Genomic DNA, 20626 nt, shown 5'->3' on the forward strand with positions numbered 1-20626 from the left:
CAATTGAGATTGCAACAGTTAAAATGAAAAATAGCTAAGGTAGTTGAGGAAGGGTAGGAGATGATTTAGTGCCTGTTTCTGTAAGGTAAATGAGCTCTGTATTCTCAAGGACCTGTGGAAAACAGATGGCTCATTCGGAACGGCTTAACTGAAGGAATTTCCAATGGAGGCACTATTTACAGAGTCATGGGCATGTTTAAGGAAACAAACAAGAGAACGGTGAAACATCCGGGGGCTAGCAACAGCAAGAAGGAATGAACCATGTTATTATAGTCCACTGAAAACTGAAGTCATGGGAGAAGGCCCACCTAGTATAACTTCTGGCCACAAAGGAGAATAGCCACCATCAGTCCCACTGCCAGGCAGGGAGAGAATGAGCGCAAGAGAGGCCCTCACCTCTCTTCTCCTGTCCCCCGAGCTCTAACCAGTACCTCTGACTGGCCAAAGAATTAGGTGATACATACCACAGAAGTCAGCCTTCCCGAGCATGGAGCAAGGAACAAGTGGAGAATAGACCTAGATCAAATGGAAAGTAACCAACACGAGTGCATGTACTACAAGTACATGGGGAATGATGTCAGCACAACACAGAAATCACACTGTATGGACAATTTTTTACCAGCACATTTATGCTTTGAACCATCCAGTACTGGAATATACAGTAAATATGGAATGAGCAAACTCTCAGGCACAAGAGAGTTTATTCGATAAAAAGGAAATTATCTGAGATCAGTACTCTCCATAATATTAATATCTAAGGGATGGGCAAAAGGAAAGGAATCTATCCTGAAGAGTTGGAAGAAACAGAGATCAAGGAATCCAAAGCCAAAGGGGAAAAAGGGTTTTAAAGAGGGAGTGAGCGACAGTAAGGTGGCCTCAGGCCTTCATGGTTGTAACTTTCTTAGTTTCAATTGTCTGAGCAATCCCAATTTTCATGACAAGTAGCTGTCTGAAATCTTAGTGAGGGCACCCACATGAATTCTCAGCTACTGAGGACAGCACATCACTTAGCAGGAAATATCCACCTCTCTAAGCCACTTTATTTTCTCCTACTTATTGTCAAGGACACATTAACTCTCATTAACAATCTAAATCAGCAAAATTCTTTAGTTGCAATCTAGTGCAAGTTATGATAATGTTATAGGCAAGAGTGATACTCAAGAATCTAGAGCACATAATGTTCTTGGGACATATTTCACCCAAGTGTCAAGGGTTTACTACACCACAGAGGTAACAAGTATAATGAATATTAAAGCTCTATTCACTGTATTTGGCAATTAGAAATCACTGGAGACTCTGACAGAGGGATTTCATGAAATATTGGAGTGAAGGCCAATGGAAGGTGGGCTGGGGAGATGAAGAGCAAAAGCCAGAATGCAGATGGTTATGAAATGAATGAGAGGCGCTGATGTCAGGTGGAGAATGTAATATATCCTATCAAACTGTCAGAATATGGAGAGGAGTAACTTGGCTGTCATTTCTGGGCACAGAGGGTTTCATCAGAGTCTGATTTACGAGAAAAGAAAATGTGTAGAACAGAAGTATCTTACTAGAGATATCTCCCTCATAAACCTTGGAGACCTTGATAATTAGAGAACTGGAAAATTGAGATGTGACATGGAGTAAAAGATGTGAGGGGCCAGTAGTGGTTATGCTCAGATGTTGCTGTTGTCTCTGTGTGAGTTAGAACCCTGACTGTTTTAGTTAACTATTGCATCAGCAGAGACTAACACAGTACTCGTAGAATAGGCACTTTGTTCTTTTGCTAAATGTCAGGGAGGGAGGTGGGATGATCTGAAGTAGAGTCCAGCTCACCCCATGAACTGGATCCACCCATGGCAGAAATGGAGCTGAAGCCCAGGTAGCCCCAGCCACTTGGATTTGGTCATCTTTACGGTCCACTTTCCTTGACTGAAAGCAGCAGGAAGACTCAGCATAGCTGGGTCCTCTAGATGTGTTCATTTTCTCTACATCACTGTGAGAGTTGTGTCACCATGCAAGACCCTGTGGGGCCTTTCTGGGACAGACGCCTCCCCCATGTCCTCTGCTGTAGCTCTTCTTTGCAGTATTAATACCTAGATAATAGTATCTTGTGCATATGTCCAGAATTTTTCAGATGCTAAAACCACCACCAAATGGAAGAAATTAACTACCTGATAAACATGAGCAAATAGCCCCCAGATCTTCTGGCACCTAAGGACTGATCATGTTACCCACTCTGTTACCTCAGCATCAACCAGAGAATTGTGCACAAGCTGATCACATACCCTGTGACCTCCCCTTCCCCGACCTGGCCTTTAAAAATGCTTTGCTGAAACCATCTGGGGAGTTCAGGGTTTAGGGACATGAGCCATCTGCTCTTCTGGCCTGGCCCTGCAATAAACGTTTCTCTGCTCAAAACTCAGATGTTTTGGTATTACTTGACATCACTGCAACTTACATTTGGTAACAGTTGTAAAGTAGGTCATGGAAAAACAGTAAACTTGAAACCAGGAAACCTGGGTCTTAGTCCTAGTTTTTCACTAACTGGTGGCATGGCCTTGGACAATTTATTTTAAATCATATTTCTTATATATCAAATGCAAGTCAGACACCCTATGAAGCGCTGGGTGTGGGACAATGAACAAGTCATTGTGGAACTGACGAGACAAACAAGTAAACAACAACCATAGAGTGTCTTAGAAGTGAATGGTAAATCTGGGGAATCCTTTCAACAAGGTGCCTATTACCCCTGTGGCATCAGGAGAGGCTTCACAGAGGAGGTGACAATTAATCTGAGAGATAAAGGACAAGTCAGATCTAGGCAGTCCCTTCCCCTCTCTGAACCATGGTTTCAATAAGAATAAAGTAAAGCAGGTTGCTAAAGGATCCCTACAAACTCTTTTGGCTGTGATAGTGTGTGATCCAACTTTTTTGACAGAACCGAGCTGGAAAAAAAAACCCTGAAATGCTGTCCATAAAAAAAGATAAATCCATGCTTAAATTGCAGAGGGGGGTGGGGAATGAGAAAAAGAAACGGTAGTGGTCAAAAAGCACAAGAGAAAGAGAGGCAGAGAGAGCACGTGCAAGTGAGAGCATATTTTCTAGGGCATGAAGGATTGTTTATTTTTAACATAATACACCAAAAAATAAATACAATTATCCCAATTTCTGCCCCCAGTTTTCAGCATTGTGCAGCCTTTATTTAATGATACATCAAAACACATTCTCTGCCAATCCCTCTGTTGCTAAGGAACAGGCAGTCAAGAGCCTAAGCTCAGAGACTAAAGCCGTCATTAAAAGGCTTTGTGCATTGCTATCAGTAAAATGTTAATTTTGTAAGCCTGACTGAGACCCTCCTGTTAGCAAGTTCCAGGAATGAGAACCCAGATCCTGCTAATTTGGCTAGTTCTTCTTTATTGGGCTCAGTGTGGCTTACATCAAAATAAATAAATAAAATACAGTCAGCCAATAACTAGGAGCTTTTTATCCTGAAAAGCTTGTCCTTTCTCAACACAGGCCATGTCCTTGTCAAACCAAGATAGGAAAATGATTGACCTACTGCCTGTATTCACTTAGAGTTTTCAACCATGCAAGTCAAACTATTTCTCTTTATATAATTGCTCCATATCCTCTTCAGTCACCATTTGGTTTCATCATCCTTGACATGCACTTAAAGAGAAAAGAGAGAGAAAGCGCTTCCTTAGTTGGCATACGCATGTAGGACAGGTGCCCCGCCATAACATGAGGAACGCCAATGGCCTCTGTGTGACTGTTGGAACCCTGAGCTCCCAACCACTCTGTTCCCTGACTCACATCCATAGATACCAGCTCTCATCAACACTGCTTATGACTCTCCTCAACTCGACCTTGGATCAAGGCTGTTTCCCCACATTTCTGGTCACTACAGAATCACAATATCTCACTGTCACCACGAAAGTCAGCTCTTCCAGCCACCATCTCCTCCACCATGATCCCATTGCCGCAACCTGGCCCCATGCTGACTGTGTGGCATCTCTCTGCTGGCCATGTGCTAGGCACTGTGAGAAAGCTCTTCCTCCCACAGAGATCTCCTCGGCTCTTTTCTGTTTCCTGGAGGTCACCATCTGCTTCTTCCTATCTTCTGCTCTCAATGCAGAAACTTCAGGAGATGAGCTTGCCTTCTCCTTCACTGGAGGGAACAGGTCCTCCTTTCACTGTGCTCAGACCCAGGCTCTCTCTTCTCCACTTGGGCAGGGATAACTCTGTTTATGTTCCCAGGCAGCTTTATGCTTGACCCTCATGGAGGCCTTCATGGCAGTGACTGAGAGAATGCTTCTTTCAAACCGCTACCAATAGGGAACAAAATTGGGCCAGAGTCCCAGCTGCTACACTTTAAGATCCACCGCTATGTCTACAGCAAAACTACTTCTCGTGGGCTGTCCCCAGTGGATGGCTGAGGCAACAGGTATTAACGTAAATCCACTCCAGGGAGACACAGGACCTCTCTCCCAGACAACCTTGGTTCCAGAATTTCCCCAAAGGCCTTGTCAAGCCTTACAGCACGTAACTGTCTGCAAGGCTGCCACCCAACTTTCTTTCCCATGGTTCAACATGGCCCACCAGCTGGTCCTGAGTGCTGTGGATCTGAGCAGCCTATGCCAGTCCTAAACTGCCCCAGAAGGACTTATCCCAACCCCTCCAGTCCTCCTCTGCCACAAAATGCTAGGTTTCCTCTAAAGCTCATCCATGTTTAAGAGACCCTAAAGTGGATTGGAGAGTGCTCAAAGAGACCACAGATCAAACAACCTCTGAGAGTTCTGCCTTTGAGGCACTGAAACCCTAAGTGCCTTCAATCAATACAGCTTTGAACAGCACTCTTTAGCCCAACATGTTTTAGGAACAAACTAGGTCTCACAGGCACGTGACTGACTAGCTGTAAACCAAGCCTGCTTCAAGGGTTGAACATAGGGAGGCTGAAGAACACAGGAGATACAGGAGTGGCTACAGCCACTTCTATCAATATACAGGTTCCACACCGTGTGAGTGTCTGTGTGTGTCTCTCTTTGGCAAGAAATGTTATATCCCAAAGAGATTTGGAACACAGAGGGGTATGCCGCTGAATTGGAAACTATTTCATTGCCAGCAGGCAGAAGATGCATAGTTACTGAATTGCTTCTTGAAGCGTCAGAAATTGGGATTCTCTGCCTTGGGACAGCTCATCAGTTTCGCACCAGGTTCACATACAGGAGCCCAGAGACTACAAAATATAGAGAGGAAAAATTTATTTCCCTCCTCTCACCAATGAGGAAAGCAATAGTGGTGGACGAATTTATGCAAAACACATGGCAATGGCTGAAGATTAGAAGCGTCAGAGGCATCGAAGAGAAATGTGAGGCGACACTGATAATGGAAAGAAGACACACTTTTGACTCTGACAGTTTCCCTCTCCATTCAAGGGTAAAAGCACAGAGCAGGGGGGTTGCAGTGCAGAGAGGATGCTCTTATTTGAGGAGCCAAGGCCAAATACCTCCATGGAGAAGAGAAGGTTCACCCTTTGGACAGGAGCTGAGCAGATATAGCCTTGATGCCTGTGCTGCACTAGAACTTCAGTGTAAATCTGATGACCTCATCTCCCTGAAGCCTGTGATTAATTCCATTTATAAAATACAGCTCATCAAATCAAAGTTAATCCCTCCCATACTAAGCAGGTTGTACACAGTGATGGGTGACTCTGTCAAAGGGTATGAAACTAAATCAGGCTGCTAGTCTTCATAAGGGATTAGTAGTACATTGGGCTTTTACCTTAAAGAGGAGAGATCTAAGGACTCAGATTGAAGAATTTATAACACTCATTTGTAGATACTCATATTCCAACTTTTTAACTTTCTTCAAAAATGTAAAATTCCTTCAAAAATTATAAAATATCATTGACTAGTATCTATATTTACTGTCTTCACACATTTCTCAACACTTGCCAACACACACACATACCCACACACACACACCCTGTTTATAGATTCTATGCTATTAAAATACCTCTACCAAAAGGTGAATGTTACCACTAAGCATCTGGGCAGAATCTTGCTTAAAAGAAAGATTTCTGGAGCTAGATGCCTCGATTCACATTCAGTTCTGTACTTATCAGCCAAGAGATCTTGGGCAAGTTATTTAAGCTCCCTGTGTCTCAGTTTCCTCATTACTAAAATGGAGTGAAACTAATGTCTGATACACAAGGTTAGACTGAAAATTAAATGATCTGTTATTAAAGTAGTTACAACAATGCCTGGAACTTAATAAGTCTATGTGTGTCAGCTTTAGCCTGATCCTATGGCAAGTTCAAGGCCATGACTTGTACCCTAGAGTATTCCAGCTTGAGGCAAGCAGGCTGCCCTTCTATATCCCTATGTCAGCTAGTTAAAAATGTAGGCACCCCCACCATCAGCAGAAAACCATATTACATAGGTAAACTGCCATTCAACTTAGGGCAAAAATATCATATTTCCTGTGCATATACATTGAAGAGAAAGAACCAAGTTCAAACATTTTCTGCTTTTCAGCACAGTTCTGTTTGACTAGTTCCCCTAACTTTCTGACACAGTTAGGTCTCAGTATGGTTAATTTTAGGTCTCTGCAGCATTAGGCCTGTGCAAGATTAACACTCTTTAACTAAATGATTCTCATGAATACCTTGTGAACACTGATTTGAGGATTCAATTTCCCACTGTGTGAATGAGGTCATAGTAACAGAAGTGGCATGAATTTCACTGGCTCATGATTCCTCAACACTCCCACCCCTACCCACTCTTACCACCAAGTATTCCAGGAGACTGTAGGGAGGGGCAAAGTCACACTTATTCACAGTAAATCTGGCCCTTTTGGGCGTGGGACCTCCACTGCCACTTTCCTCAAGATACCACAATGATGTCGCCCCAGTGCTCTGCCCACTTTCTGGGGTTACACTTTAATACGGGATTCCCAATCTGAGCTTCCGCTGAAGCTCTAAAGGTTTAAAACTATCTCTTTAAGGATTAAAATAGCTTTCTTAGTTTCACTCACAGCACTTCTGCCTTGACAGGATTCAGAAAAGGAGCAGGCACAATTCTGTACACACGACTGACTCTCTTCTGGAATGACTAAGGTTTTCAAACTGAGTGCTTGAGACACATTATCCCAGAGGCACCTGAGTTCTCATGTCAGTGGCTGACCAACTAAGACTAGCATCTATAAACTAAGTCCAATCTAAGCCAGAATCTTGAATCTGCAAGAGTGAAAGTCAGTGATCCACACACTGGGTCATAAATACAATTAGGTTTCTATTTCTCTTTGAGGAAAATCAGAGTGAATTATTGTAGTAGGGCTCCCCAGAGAAACAAAACCTTCTGAGGTAGGGGAGAGATGGACTGATTAAGAGGAATTGGTTCATGTAAATATGGAAGCTGAGGAGTCCCATTATCTGTTATCTGCAACCTGGAGACCCGGAAAAGCCAGCGGTGTAATTCAAACCAAGGCCAAAGGCATGGAAACCAGGAGAGAAGATGGTGCGAATTTCAGTCTGAGGGCAGGAAAAGATGAGATGAGATGTTCTAGCTCAAGAAGCTAACAGGAAAAAGTGAGAAGGGAGAAAAAATCCTCATGACTCTGCCTTTTGCTCTGTTTAAGTTCTCAACGGATTGAATAATAGTCATTCACATAGAGGATGGCAATTTGCTCTACTGAATCCACTAATTCAACTGCTAATTTCATCTGGAAAAACCCTCACAGACACACCCAGAAATAGTGTTTAATCTGAGCACCTGTCTCAAGTTGATACATAAAACTCCCTTTCACAAGTATTACATTCTTAAGAGTTAAAGAATATAACACTTTGTAGGAATCCTGGCCAAAAGTTTTGGTTCTCAAAGTCTTTCTGGTTGCTTGTTATGAAATCATTCATCTTATCCTCTTCACTAGAAAGCAACAAGGAATACTTGAAATTTTTATTGCCCTTCAGACATCATCCAACCATTTTCATATCTTTTCTTTCTAATAGATGAGCTACAAAGCAAGTTCAAAGTAAGAAGAATGCCAGGAGGGATTTTGGTTTGTTACCAATGAGAAGCTTTACAAATATAACAGCCTGGAGTCTTCCTTGCTACCACCAACAGATGGGACACAATATCCACCAAAGAGCCATTATGGCCTTTGGTTGTTATTTTTCCTACAGTTCAGCTAGTACACATTCCGAAAAATAATACACATTTCTGGGGCAGGTTTGCATTATAATTTTGGAGAATAAGCCAGACTTTCTTCTTCCCTTGTAGACTTCCCACTGCCCTGAAAACTGAACCTCTTCCTTATTCGATTTGGACTTCACTGGGAGGATTTGACTTGGCAAAACAGTTACACGAAGCTGCAAGTGGGTTGTAAAAACGTCAATGGTCCCACACAGGACTTAGTACATCTACCATTCGAACTCGATTGTGCCGACTCTGTTGGCAGTAATATGGGAGCATGTATGCAGCTATCACTAAAAGGCTTTTCATACTGTGACAATCAGATCCCCTGGTGCTCAGACATTGCCTTCATTTTCTAACTCATTCATCATGTGAATGAAATGAGGGAATAATGGGAACTGTTCCTCATAGTTACCCGTCATTTAGTGAGGACGTCACGTTCAGGGTTTTTGGATGCAAAAAGAAAGATAAATAAGAGGCTTATCAGTCTTAACATCTGACAGTCTTAGCAACTCATGAGCCCTAATGTCACTCAGAAAGCACATCATGACAGCCCCTGAGGAAACGGAGGGTGAATCTGGCAAAGCCCACCTGACAAGTCCAGGCAGGTACACCTCCACAATCCTCATTTTGTCACTTTCTGGAAACACTTTTTAGTTAAATTCAAATATTCTTAACTAAATTAGAGTAAAATTTCAACCTTTGGACCTTATAAATCGATTTTTAAGGATTTATTTTGAAAAAAATGAGAGAGGCACATAAGTATATTCAAGGATAATCATTACTGTAATATCTAAAATAACACAATATTGGAAACAATCTAAATTTTCAGCAAGTGCAGATTACTCAAATTATCATATATCACCATTATAAATAATGTTTGAGAGGAACATTTAAATATATGGAGAAATGCTCAAATATATCAAGTGAAGGATCAGACTATAAGATATGTAAACTGCATTGCCAATTATATAAGAAAAAAGTATCAGTAGTTATTCTCTCTAGGAAGTGAAATTATAAAATGATTTTTTCTTTTCCACGTTTTCTGTATATTTTAATATTTCAACAATAAGCACATATAAGAAAACTAAAATAAATGACATTTTTAAGAATTCAAGAGTAATAAAACAGTTATGACCTACAGTTATGTCAATTTTCTTTGCCATATAATAAAATAACCAAGCAATTTTAGACTGGAAAAAATGGCCACTATTTGGGAAGTAGACAGAATCCAAAACCACAAAACCACTAACGCGAAATGGAGAGAGATTAAAGAACATTACACACCTGCTTAAACATTCCCTGCTTAGCTTTCTCCTTCAATTAGAATATACTGCCTTTCCCCAAAACAATAGAGAGAGTTCGCATTTAGTCTGCCATATGAAAGGTTCATTCATTCAATATACAACTGTTAGAGACCAATACTAGGTCCCTATTGCTGCTCTGGACAACAGAAAGATAGGGACAATCAAGCTGGAAATATTCCTACTTTGGTAGCATGTACATTTTCTTTTAATTTTTGCAACCATACCATGAGGTAAGTGTGCTTATTCCCTGGTTATAGGTTAGAAAACTGAAATTTAGAGAGACCATATTGCTTGCTAAAACTAGTCAGGAGAAGCAGCACTCAACCCAGGTCCTCTGATTCCTCAAGACTGAGGTTCCTCTGACAACACTGCTGGGGCTAAGTCACTTCAGTCGTGTCCGACTCTGTGCGGCTCCCCCGTCCCTGGGATTCTCCAGGCAGGAACACTGGAGTGGGTTGCCATCTCCTTCTCCAATGCAGGAAAGTGAAAAGTGAAAGTGAAGTCGCTCAGTCCTATCTGACTCCTAGCAACTCCATGGACTGCAGCCTACCAAGCTCCTCCGTCCATGGGATTTTCCAGGCAAGAGTACTGGAGTAGGTTGCCATTGCCTTCTCTGCCTCTGACAACACTAGAGTTTTCAAATACTTTCAAACAGCAGAACCAATTTTTCGAGTAAAATTATATTTGCTCTATTTCACCAATTCTGATGAATGCTTTTTCATATTTTAACTTCTCTTAAAATGAGAACATAAAGTGACTTACAATTGCTGTTGGCCATGAAGCAGTAGAGATGAAATCTGGTTGACTGCACACATGTACCCAGTCTTGCAAAATTGGTATCAGGAGCTTGCAAGAAAATTCCAGAGGTGGTAGTAGAGCATACTTTCAGGAAATCCTGCCTGACCAATACCCTTGATGGCAGAGAGGATGATGCTATCTGGAAAACATAAACATTGGTGATTCAGACCTAGATACAAAGAAGTTTTAGGCCTACTTTAACGAACTAATATTGTTTATGTGTATGAATAAAACTAAAAGAGCTCTTCCACCAAGTATAAAATTTAAAAATTCAAGTGACCAAAAACATTGTGCCATGATCATTTCAGCGGTTTTCTCTTTCTCGCTGATATAATGAAGATGGTACATCTGGTAATTCACAGTGTGAATTAAGGGTGACATGTATAAATGCAACACTTTGGACTTGATCAAAAGAGATGGAATTCTAAGTTCTATCTCCTCCACATTAAGCTTCAGTAAAAATAATTCCTAAAGGGGTTTAGTTCCTCTCTTCCTCCTCCAAAGGCAGAGATAAGCAGCATTGAGGCCTCATTGCAAATTTGATCATTGGAATCATGTTTGGCAATCCCTGAAACTCTAAGGGACCTAATATTTCATGGAGATAGATTCTTGAAGCTTGCACCTGCATATCCATTCCTAACCAGTCCAGATGAGACGGGGCGAGGGAGCATGTGCAAACATTAAGGCATAGGTTTCGGAATTAGACTCCCTGGGTTTCAAATCTAAGCTACCCATTTATTGGCAGGATGATCTTCAGTTCAGTTCAGTCGCTCAGTCGCGTCTGACTCTTTGCGATCCCATGAATTGCAGCACGCCAGGCCTTCCTGTCCATCACCAACTCCCGGAGTTCACTCAGATTCATGTCCATCGAGGCAGTGATGCCATCCAGCCATCTCATCCTCTGTCATCCCCTTCTCCTCCTGCCCCCAATCCCTCCCAGCATCAGAGTCTTTTCCAATGAGTCAACTCTTCGCATGAGGTGGCCAAAGTACTGGACTTTCAGCTTTAGCATCATTCCTTCCAAAGAAATCCCAGGGCTGATCTCCTTCAGAATGGACTGCTTGGGTCTCCTTGCAGTCCAAGGGACTCTCAAGAGTCTTCTCCAACACCACAGTTCAAAAGTATCAATTTTTCGGTGCTCAGCCTTCTTCACAGTCCAACTCTCACATCCATACATGACTACTGGAAAAACCATAGCCTTGACTGGACGGACCTTAGTCAGCAAAATAATGTCTCTGCTTTTGAATATGCTATCTTAGATGGGTGATTTAAACTTTCTGTGCCTCTGTTTCCCTATCCATAAATAATAATAGCATTAACCATATAGCGTTTGGAAGATTAAAAGAGAATATTCATATCAACTACCAAGTCTAAGCCTGCAACAAATGCTCCCTTTTTTTATTATGAGGGAGGGGATAAACCTAAAATTACAGTTTCACTTCTGAGACTTTGCCTCCACTCCTCCAACAAAATATGATCTATCATCTGTTCTCACCAATGACAGATATTTACTGAGTGCTCTTTCTGTGGGAGGAACCTTCTGGGAGTTTATCATCTATTAGAGGAATGAAACACAGACAGCAGAAAAAATAACTACAATACAGGACAGTAAATTATAAGCGGTGTGGAAAACAGTACTTTAAATTTCTAGATGAGAGGGTATTGCCCGTATTAAGGAAGGGCAGGAAGGCTTCACAGAGGAAGTAAGATTTGGAAATTCAGGCTAGATGCTAGTCTAGATTGAATTAATGGGCTTAATCTGGAAAAGCAAATGAGTCACTAGAGTTTTGTGAACATAAGTGACCTAGTCAAGGGCACGTTTTAGCAAACATTCTTTATGGGTCAACAGGGATATAGATCAGTTTCTCTTTGGAGGAGGGCAGCAGGGGAGGGATTCAATTTTCCTGAGCGCTTGTCAAGTGTATTTGCTAAGAGGTCAGCTCAGAAGGGAAGCAATATCTTCAACAAAGAAAATTAAAAGGCTGTTAAAGCTGTAAGTGAGGTAAGAGGAAATAGTTAACCAGAGTAAGACTAATGAACTCAGACTGCAACAAAAATAGAGATTTAGGCTAGAGTTACTGGTGGAATGGTGAGGGTTGCACAGATTAATCTAGGCTATGGAAGAATTTGCTAAATTTAAAATACTCTAACTATTGCAAGTTAGGTCAGTGGCTCTATGACAAGCACGGGAGTAATTAATTTGTGACTTCAGGCTAAAAGGAGAAATTGAAAAGCTGAATTAAATCAAATGCACCAATAGTGAGATTCAAAAGAGCCACCATGGCCATTGACTCCATGGTTACCAAAGACCCCGAACAATGAAATCTCATAATAAAGAATGCATTCATCACAGAGTGGGAGAGAAATTATTCCAGGAACCTGCCTTGATTTTTATTACTACTATCATAAAACTGTTAAAGGATTATTAATACTGATGTTTGTTCAGGGATTTTATGTCACCATTTCATGCAAGTGGCTTAAAATCTGCCTTCTGTGAAGCCCACCAAGCCATTTATAGAACCCTAAATGCATGGCAAGAGTTCAACTGGTGACTGTGATTTCAGATGTAGTTTGTATTAGTCACTCTCCCAAAGTCTAATCACAACCATTCATGGGAAACAATAAAGACAGGCCAGCGTTTTCAGCCAACAGTTCCCTGAGACAATATACTTGGGCATTCAGTTTCACAGATCAAATAGGTTATTATAAACATACACACAAGGGCTTGATTGAGCCCATTAAACAACTAAAATCATACAGCTGAGGGTTCCAAAATATGTTTGTTTAAATACTTATTTGGAGATAGAAAAATGAGGTCAGACACAGACGGGAATTATTTAGGTTTACTTTTAAACCTTCTAAAAACTGTCACTGTCTGTCTTGGCTGCCTCCCACCTCTTCTCCCTATTTCTAGCTCAGGACTCATCTGTTGTCATTTTCCTCATATTAATGTTTCTACATTTGGGGTCAGCATTTCTCCCAACAGGAAGATAAGCAAAATAGCTTTTCTGGGGAAACTGGTTAAACAGCTAACCAGAAATCTGGGCAGCTCCTACCTGAACCTGAAGCCAGCTTCCTAAGCTAAGGCAGAATAGCCACGGCGAGCAGAGAGAAAACCTACAGCTCCAACCTCTAGGGGATGGGTTAAATAGGAGATGGTTGTACAGTTCATAGGAAAAATTCCAAGATCCAAGAAAACAGGCTTCAGGGATAATATTGCATGTTTATCCACAGTGAAGCTCTGTCAATTTAGAGAGTATATTCAGAGGCAGACAAGGACTTGCCTCCATCAGAAAGTAAGAATTTCATTACTAAATAGGGACAGAATATGAGCCAGAAGGTCACATGAAGCAAAGAGGTTTTTCTAGAAGTTAAGATCATAGGGCCACCTTTCCCAAATCGTATCCATTGCATTCAGGGGCTATGCAGTTCACATAAATACACGCAACAGACCCCAAATGGTTCTCAGCCTCTACTATGCGCTGGAACCTGAAGAGCTTTAAATAATCCTGATGCCTGCCTCCAACCCTGAAGGATTCTTACATGGTCGGTCTGAAATGCAGGCTAGACGTATAGATATTTAAAAGTGATGATTCTGATGGGCAGTTAAGAGCTACAGATTAGGATAATATCAACATAAGAGGAATATCGGGCATGTGACTAACTTAGGGATACAAGTCATGTTAAAGTACTCAAATTCTTCTGTTTTTTAAACACTGTATAGGCCAAACAACTCCACTGTCTGGAGCCCAGAGTTTACAAAAGGATCAAGAAAAACCCAGTACAAACCAGTTCTTCTCTAACAGATGGTGCTGCTAAAATAAAACCGAATTTTCAAGTGAATTAAGGGGATGACGATGGAGACAATCTATTACCAGTTACTGAGCACAACCTTTGTGCCATGCAGCATGTCCTTTAATCTTTTACTACTTAAAATAGCACCTCAAGAAGCATGCCTACAACATAGGAAGTAATCAAAAAATATTGATGAATACACATTGTTCCATTTTACAGATGAGAAAAGAAACACTCAGAGAGCTTAAATACTGCATCCAAAGTAACAGTTAGTAAAGGATCCAATATTTCTACCCAAGTCTGTCTGACTCTCTCCACATGGCTATGCTGCCTTAATCTTTGAGAAGTCTGAACTATCCAAAATCTTTTTTTTTTTTTTTTTTTTTTTTACTTTATTTTACTTTGCAATACTGTATTGGTTTTGCCATACACTGACATGAATCCACCACGGGTGTACATGCATTCCCAAACATGAATCCCCCTCCCACCTCCCTCCCCATAACATCTCTCTGGGTCATTCCCGTGCACCAGCCCCAAGTATTCTGTATCCTGCGTCGGACATAGACTGGCGATTCGATTCTTACATGATAGTATACATGCTACAATGCCATTTTCCCAAATCATCCCACCCTCTCCCTCTCCCTCTGAGTCCAAAAGTCCGTTATACACCTCTGTGTCTTTTTTGCTGTCTTGCATACAGGGTCCAAAATCTTAAGATGAAATATAGTTTTCCAAGATGTAGTAAAGGATTTGTCCTAGATACAAGTTGTATTTCAGATACATACCAAAAGATCTCACTTTCCAGAAACAAGATCTTGCTTACTAATCTGAAAAAACATAATAAGCTCTATACTCAAATTACTATTTGAGTCATTTTAACAATTTTGAAATATTTATATATGGCCAAAACATGGAAGTAATCTAAGTGACCACTGACAGATGAATGAACAAAGATGTGGTACTTATACACAATGGAATGTTACTCAGCCACAAGAAAAGAATGAAATGATGCCATCTGCAGCATTATGGGTGGATCTAGAGATTATTATTCCACATCAAGTAAGTCAGAGAGAGAAAGACAAATATCATGATATCACTTATATGTGGAACTCAAAATATGATATGGACTTATTTACAAAATAGAAATAGACTCACAGACATAGCAAACTTTTGATTACAAAAGATGAAAGGAGGAGGGGAAGGATAAATTAGAAGTATGAGATTAAATATACACTTATCATACATAAAATACTACTATATATAAACTAGATAAGCAATAAAGACCTACTGTATAGCAAAGGGAGCTATACTCAATATCTTATAACAACCTATAATGGAAAAGAATCCAGAAAAGAATTTATATAACTGAATCACTTTGCTGTACACCTAAAATGAACACAACATTGTAAAAGAACTATATTGCAATAAAAACTAAAAATTTTATACATATACATATATTTAATATATACATAATATCCAAACAAATTCCAAGAATTAACCAATTCAAAATAAGTAAGTAGAACTTCTACTATATAAAATATAGTAGCATAGCAGGTTTAAAATACCAAAAATCTCCTAATAACATAAATAACTTAATAAAAGTGTTACATAAATGTTTAAAAGACTAGCCATAATGAATAGGAAGGAAAAAAGAAAACAGTCAATGTAGAGTGTTAGCTCCCAAGTCATATACAAAACAACTGGAAAGAAAAAGGATAATAAACCCAGCCAGAAATGCAAACTGAACATAAATAGGTAGCCTTGAACGGCTAAGGACCTTGAACTTCATTCAGTGCATGCTGTTTTCACTGCCCAGTATCCCTCCCACTTGTTATTAGTTGAGAAAATGTCTATTCAGATTTATCTTCAAAATATCTATTCAATTCCTCTGCCCATTTTTAATAAAAAATGTTATTATTGGGTTGTATGCATTCTTTATATATTTTGGATATTAACCAAATTTCCAACATAGGATTTTCAAATATTTCCTCCTATTCCCTAATTTACCTCTTCATTTTGTTGACTGTTTATTTTGCTTTATTGTGCATAAACTTTTTAGTTTGATATAGTCCCCTTTATTGATTCTTGCTTTTGATGATTGATTTATAGTGCCATATCAAAAAACTGTTGCCAAAATCCCTGTCAAGGAGCCTTTTCTCTGTTTTCTTCTAAAACTTCGAATGTTTCAGATCTTATCTTTAAGTCTTTAATCTATTTCAAGATAATTTTTGTGAATAGTATAAGATAGCAGTCCAATTTTTCTGCAGGTGGTTATCCAACTTTTCCAAAACCATTGATTGACTTCATCCACTGAATGTTGTTGGCCCCCTTGTCAAATATTAGTTGACTGCATATGTGGGGATTTATTTGGGGGCTCTCAATTCTGTGCCATTGGCCTATGTGTCCATTTTCATGACAATAACATACTGTTTTAATTACTATAGCTTTGTAGTATAGTCTGAAAGTATAGTGCCACCTAGGGAGAGAACCAGCAATGGAAAGTTCCTCTCGCCCTCTTCAATGAATCCAAACTCATTTTTTATTGTTGTTGTTTTGGTTCCAACAGAGTGCTAGAATCTCTCCTCAGGAAATCTAAAAAATGGTACGTGCTCAGTTGTGTCCAACTCTTCGCAACCCCAAGGACCATGGCCCACCAGGTTCCTCTGTTCATGGAGTTTTTCATGCAAGAACACTGGAGTGGGTTGCCATTTCCTATTCCAGAGCATCTTTTTGACCCAGGGATTGAACCTGTGTCTCCTGCGTTAGCAGGTGATTCTTCACCATTGCACTATCCAGGAAGTATAAACCTGAACTCCTACAAATGCTCTCTCATCCATGGGTGTCTCTCCAAAACAACTCTTTCCAGGCTCTCACTGACAGAGGCTGAGAGGGGCTGGAGGTGGTTCACAGCTCATTCCCTGGTCTGTTTGCCCAATGCCTGATGCTCAGGTCTGCGAGACTTCTGGGCCTCTTGGCAAATGATGGTGGGTCCCACACCTCCCACAGAGACACTGGTGTTCAGACATGGATGCCAAACCATAATTGTGAAAAGGGGGCACAGAAAGGAAGAATATCTTCTGCCACCATGATATTGACCTCACACCTAGAAGCACAAGTTTTCTATAGTCACCTGGAATTATTAGCCAATGTTTACTCTGTACTACTACTACTACTACTACTAAGTCGCTTCAGTCGTGTCCGACTCTGTGCAACCCCATAGATGGCAGCCCACCAGCAGCCAAAAGTAAATGGTTACGATCTATAAAAAGATAGCTATATTTTTTAAATCTCTTACAGAAACACCACGTTGAATATTTCAGACCAATTCAGTAGTAAAGCACTACACAATAAATGTAAAATGATGTTCCAGAGGACTCTGAAGACTTGGGAAGATACATAACTCTGAGTCATGAGGTTACAAATTTAGACTCCATCCAGAAAAGAGTTAATGTCAATCACTTTCCTCCACCCCACCACTTCATCCAATCTCTAAGAAAACCTTGCAAAAGAGAAGATATGTTTGCAAGAACTTACTCAGCCTTGAAGAGGCAACATTTTTAGCTAACAGAGCCAGGGAAAGGCTCTTAGACAAAATACTTGACCTACGAAATATCTCTTGTTACTTTTTTTTTTTATGACTATCTTCAACTCAGGAGTTTGTTATAATCATCCCCTCTTATTGATGTGATGGTAGGTTAATCTTTGTAGGGAAAAAAATGAATGCACCCAAAAACATGCTTAAAGTTATGATCTGAAAATCAATTTTTCTTGATGAAAGACAGCAGATCATTCTTTAAGAATTTATATATTCTCCAGTGTGAAATTTTACTTAAGATAGAAGATATATTTAAAGACTATCTTGATAGAAATAAATGAAACAATGTACAATAAAGCTTGGTCTGTGTCCCATTATAGACATTCTTCACTTTAAATAAAGACCACTAAGGCGTCACTGTTACAGATGGATAGGTAAGTAGTTGAGGGTAGGTGTGTGGTGAAAGGAGAGTAGGAGAGAGGATGAGAGAGGGAATAGGCAGGAGATATAATTGAAAGAATAATGAACCAGCATCATTTTAGCAGCTAAGAATAACCTGAGGAAACCTTTTCTTTAACTAGCCCATCTCCAACCCTGAATGATGTTTATAAATTATAATACCTGTAAAGGGCTATCAACCTATAGGGTGATAGTAAATGCTTCCTCCACCAACTCCTAAGTATCGTGGCAAAAAAAAAAAAGAGAGATATCAAAACACCATCTCTGAGTTCATATCTTAGATCTTATGACCTCCTATTCATTGTTTCACTTCCTATTCTGCAGTTTCCTTAAATGTGAACTCATAATATGAGTAACATTATAATAATAATATCAATAGAACTGGCTGATAGATTTGCAAAGTATTTAACTCAGTACTTCATACAGGTTACTTATATTACATTATCGACTAAAGAAGCCACTAAATAATTTTGAAGCAGTGTTAGAGAGCCAAAGAAAGTAACTCCTACTTATTAGGTCTTTCAAAGTTTAGACACAGTCCTAAAAGCTTGAAGTGCATTGATTCATTGAATCCTCACAACAGTCTTATGATATAGATGCCTATCATTTTTCCCATTGTTACAGAGAAGGAACAGAGATTTTAAAAGTCAATGAGAATAATGAGCCTAATTTATATATTAAACTTTATCATTGGTATGTCTGTAGGTAGATGAAAAAAAAACAGTTTATATAGGGTCAGGTACCATCTGCAGTTTCAAGCATCCACTGGTGGTCTTCGAACCTATTCCAGTGGATAAGTGGGGACAACTGTATTTACAATTCCATCTTGATATTTATACTTATGGACTAAAATGGGACTAATATTGGGAGATGTTATTATATAGGTATATACATGACCATCAAAAACAAAAGTCAGTGAGAATTGCTTACAGTCAGTTAGACAACAGCAGAACTGGAAGTCAAAGACCTATTTTAATCAGAAACAGAGATTTAAACACTTTGCTTCTGCATGTACCTGATTTCCAAGGAAGTATAGATGAAGAACTGTTCTGAAATTTTTTCTTCCATTTGTCTTCTTGGTTCTTCTGATCATTTTTTTAAAGTAAACTCATGTTTTGCTACTCTGTGCCAAATATTAACCTGTTTCTATGCACCTAAAACAATTTTTTCTAAATGTTTGAATTAATAAGAAGTGATAAACCAGTGATCAATCATAGTCATGTAGTTTTTCAATATTAAAAACATTTCTAACATTTGAGATTAATGGAAAGTCAGTTCACTTTTTATTGAAAATATCAATTCATGCAGTTACACCCATTGATTTTAAAGAAACTTAAAACCAATTCTACTTAATTTCATTGTAGAATGTAATTCGATTTCAAATAGGCATAAAGATTAAACAAGGGATTATTAAAACATGAGTCATAACCTGTAACTGGAGTCAAATGCAAGTCATCTCTTATCTAGCTATTTTTCATTATTTAAGCTCTTCAGAAGCATTATCTTATTCTTCCTTTCAAACAGACTGATTTCTTTTCTCAGACTTTGGGCATAGTTTAAAAAACTGAAACTACAATAAAATTGTTCAGACTACTATTTTGCAAATTTCAAGCTTTATGCCTCAGGTTTCTCTTTGTAACAATATAGCCTACTACTATTTTTTGAATATTTATTTAGTGCCAGACTAGTATTTAGAGTCTCTCTTATTTAACCAAACAGATCTGTTTAACCCATGTTACAGACTGAGAAATTCAGAATTAAAAACATAAATAAAGTGCCCAAAGCCACCTACAGTGTTTATCCATCCATCTAAAAACCATGAAGACATGTAAAAACAGAATCATCTGTCTGAATATTTGGATAACTGTTGTAACAGATTAGAAAATGACAAGTTTCCATCATGTTTGTAGTTCACAAACTTTAGTGCGCATGAAAATCCTATGCGAATTTTGTTTAAAATCTTGTTTAAACACTCCTAGATACCATCACTATACCCAAGAATCTAATCTAGTTTGAGTGAGGCCAGAGGACCTAAATTTATGAAAAATACCTCAGTTCAGTTCAGTTCAGTCACTCAGTCGTGTCTGACTCTTTGCGACCCCATGAATCGTAGCACACCAGGCCTCCCTGTCCATCACCAACTCCCGGAGTTCACTCAGACTCACGTCCATCAAGTCAGTGACGCCATCCAGCCATCTCATCCTCTGTCGTCCCCTTCTCCTCCTGCCCCCAATCCCTCCCAGCATCAGAGTCTTTTCTCACACACAATTTAATATTAGCTTCAGGTGTTCAACATAATGATTCAACATTTACATACTTTGGGAATCGATCACGATAAGTCTAGTAACCATCTGTCATTATGATGGTATTATTGACTAGATTCTCTATGCTGTATATTACATCCCTGTGACTCATTTATTTTACAACTGGAAGTCTGTATCTCTTAATTCCCTTTACCTATTTTGCTCAACCTTCAGCCCCCTTCCCTCTGGCAACCACTCATTGGCTGTGAGTCTGTTGTTCATGAGTCCATTTCTGTTTTGTCTGTTTTTTCCACA

The sequence above is a fragment of the Budorcas taxicolor genome, chromosome 10, assembly GCF_023091745.1.
Source record: "Budorcas taxicolor isolate Tak-1 chromosome 10, Takin1.1, whole genome shotgun sequence".
Lineage (NCBI taxonomy): Eukaryota > Metazoa > Chordata > Mammalia > Artiodactyla > Bovidae > Budorcas > Budorcas taxicolor.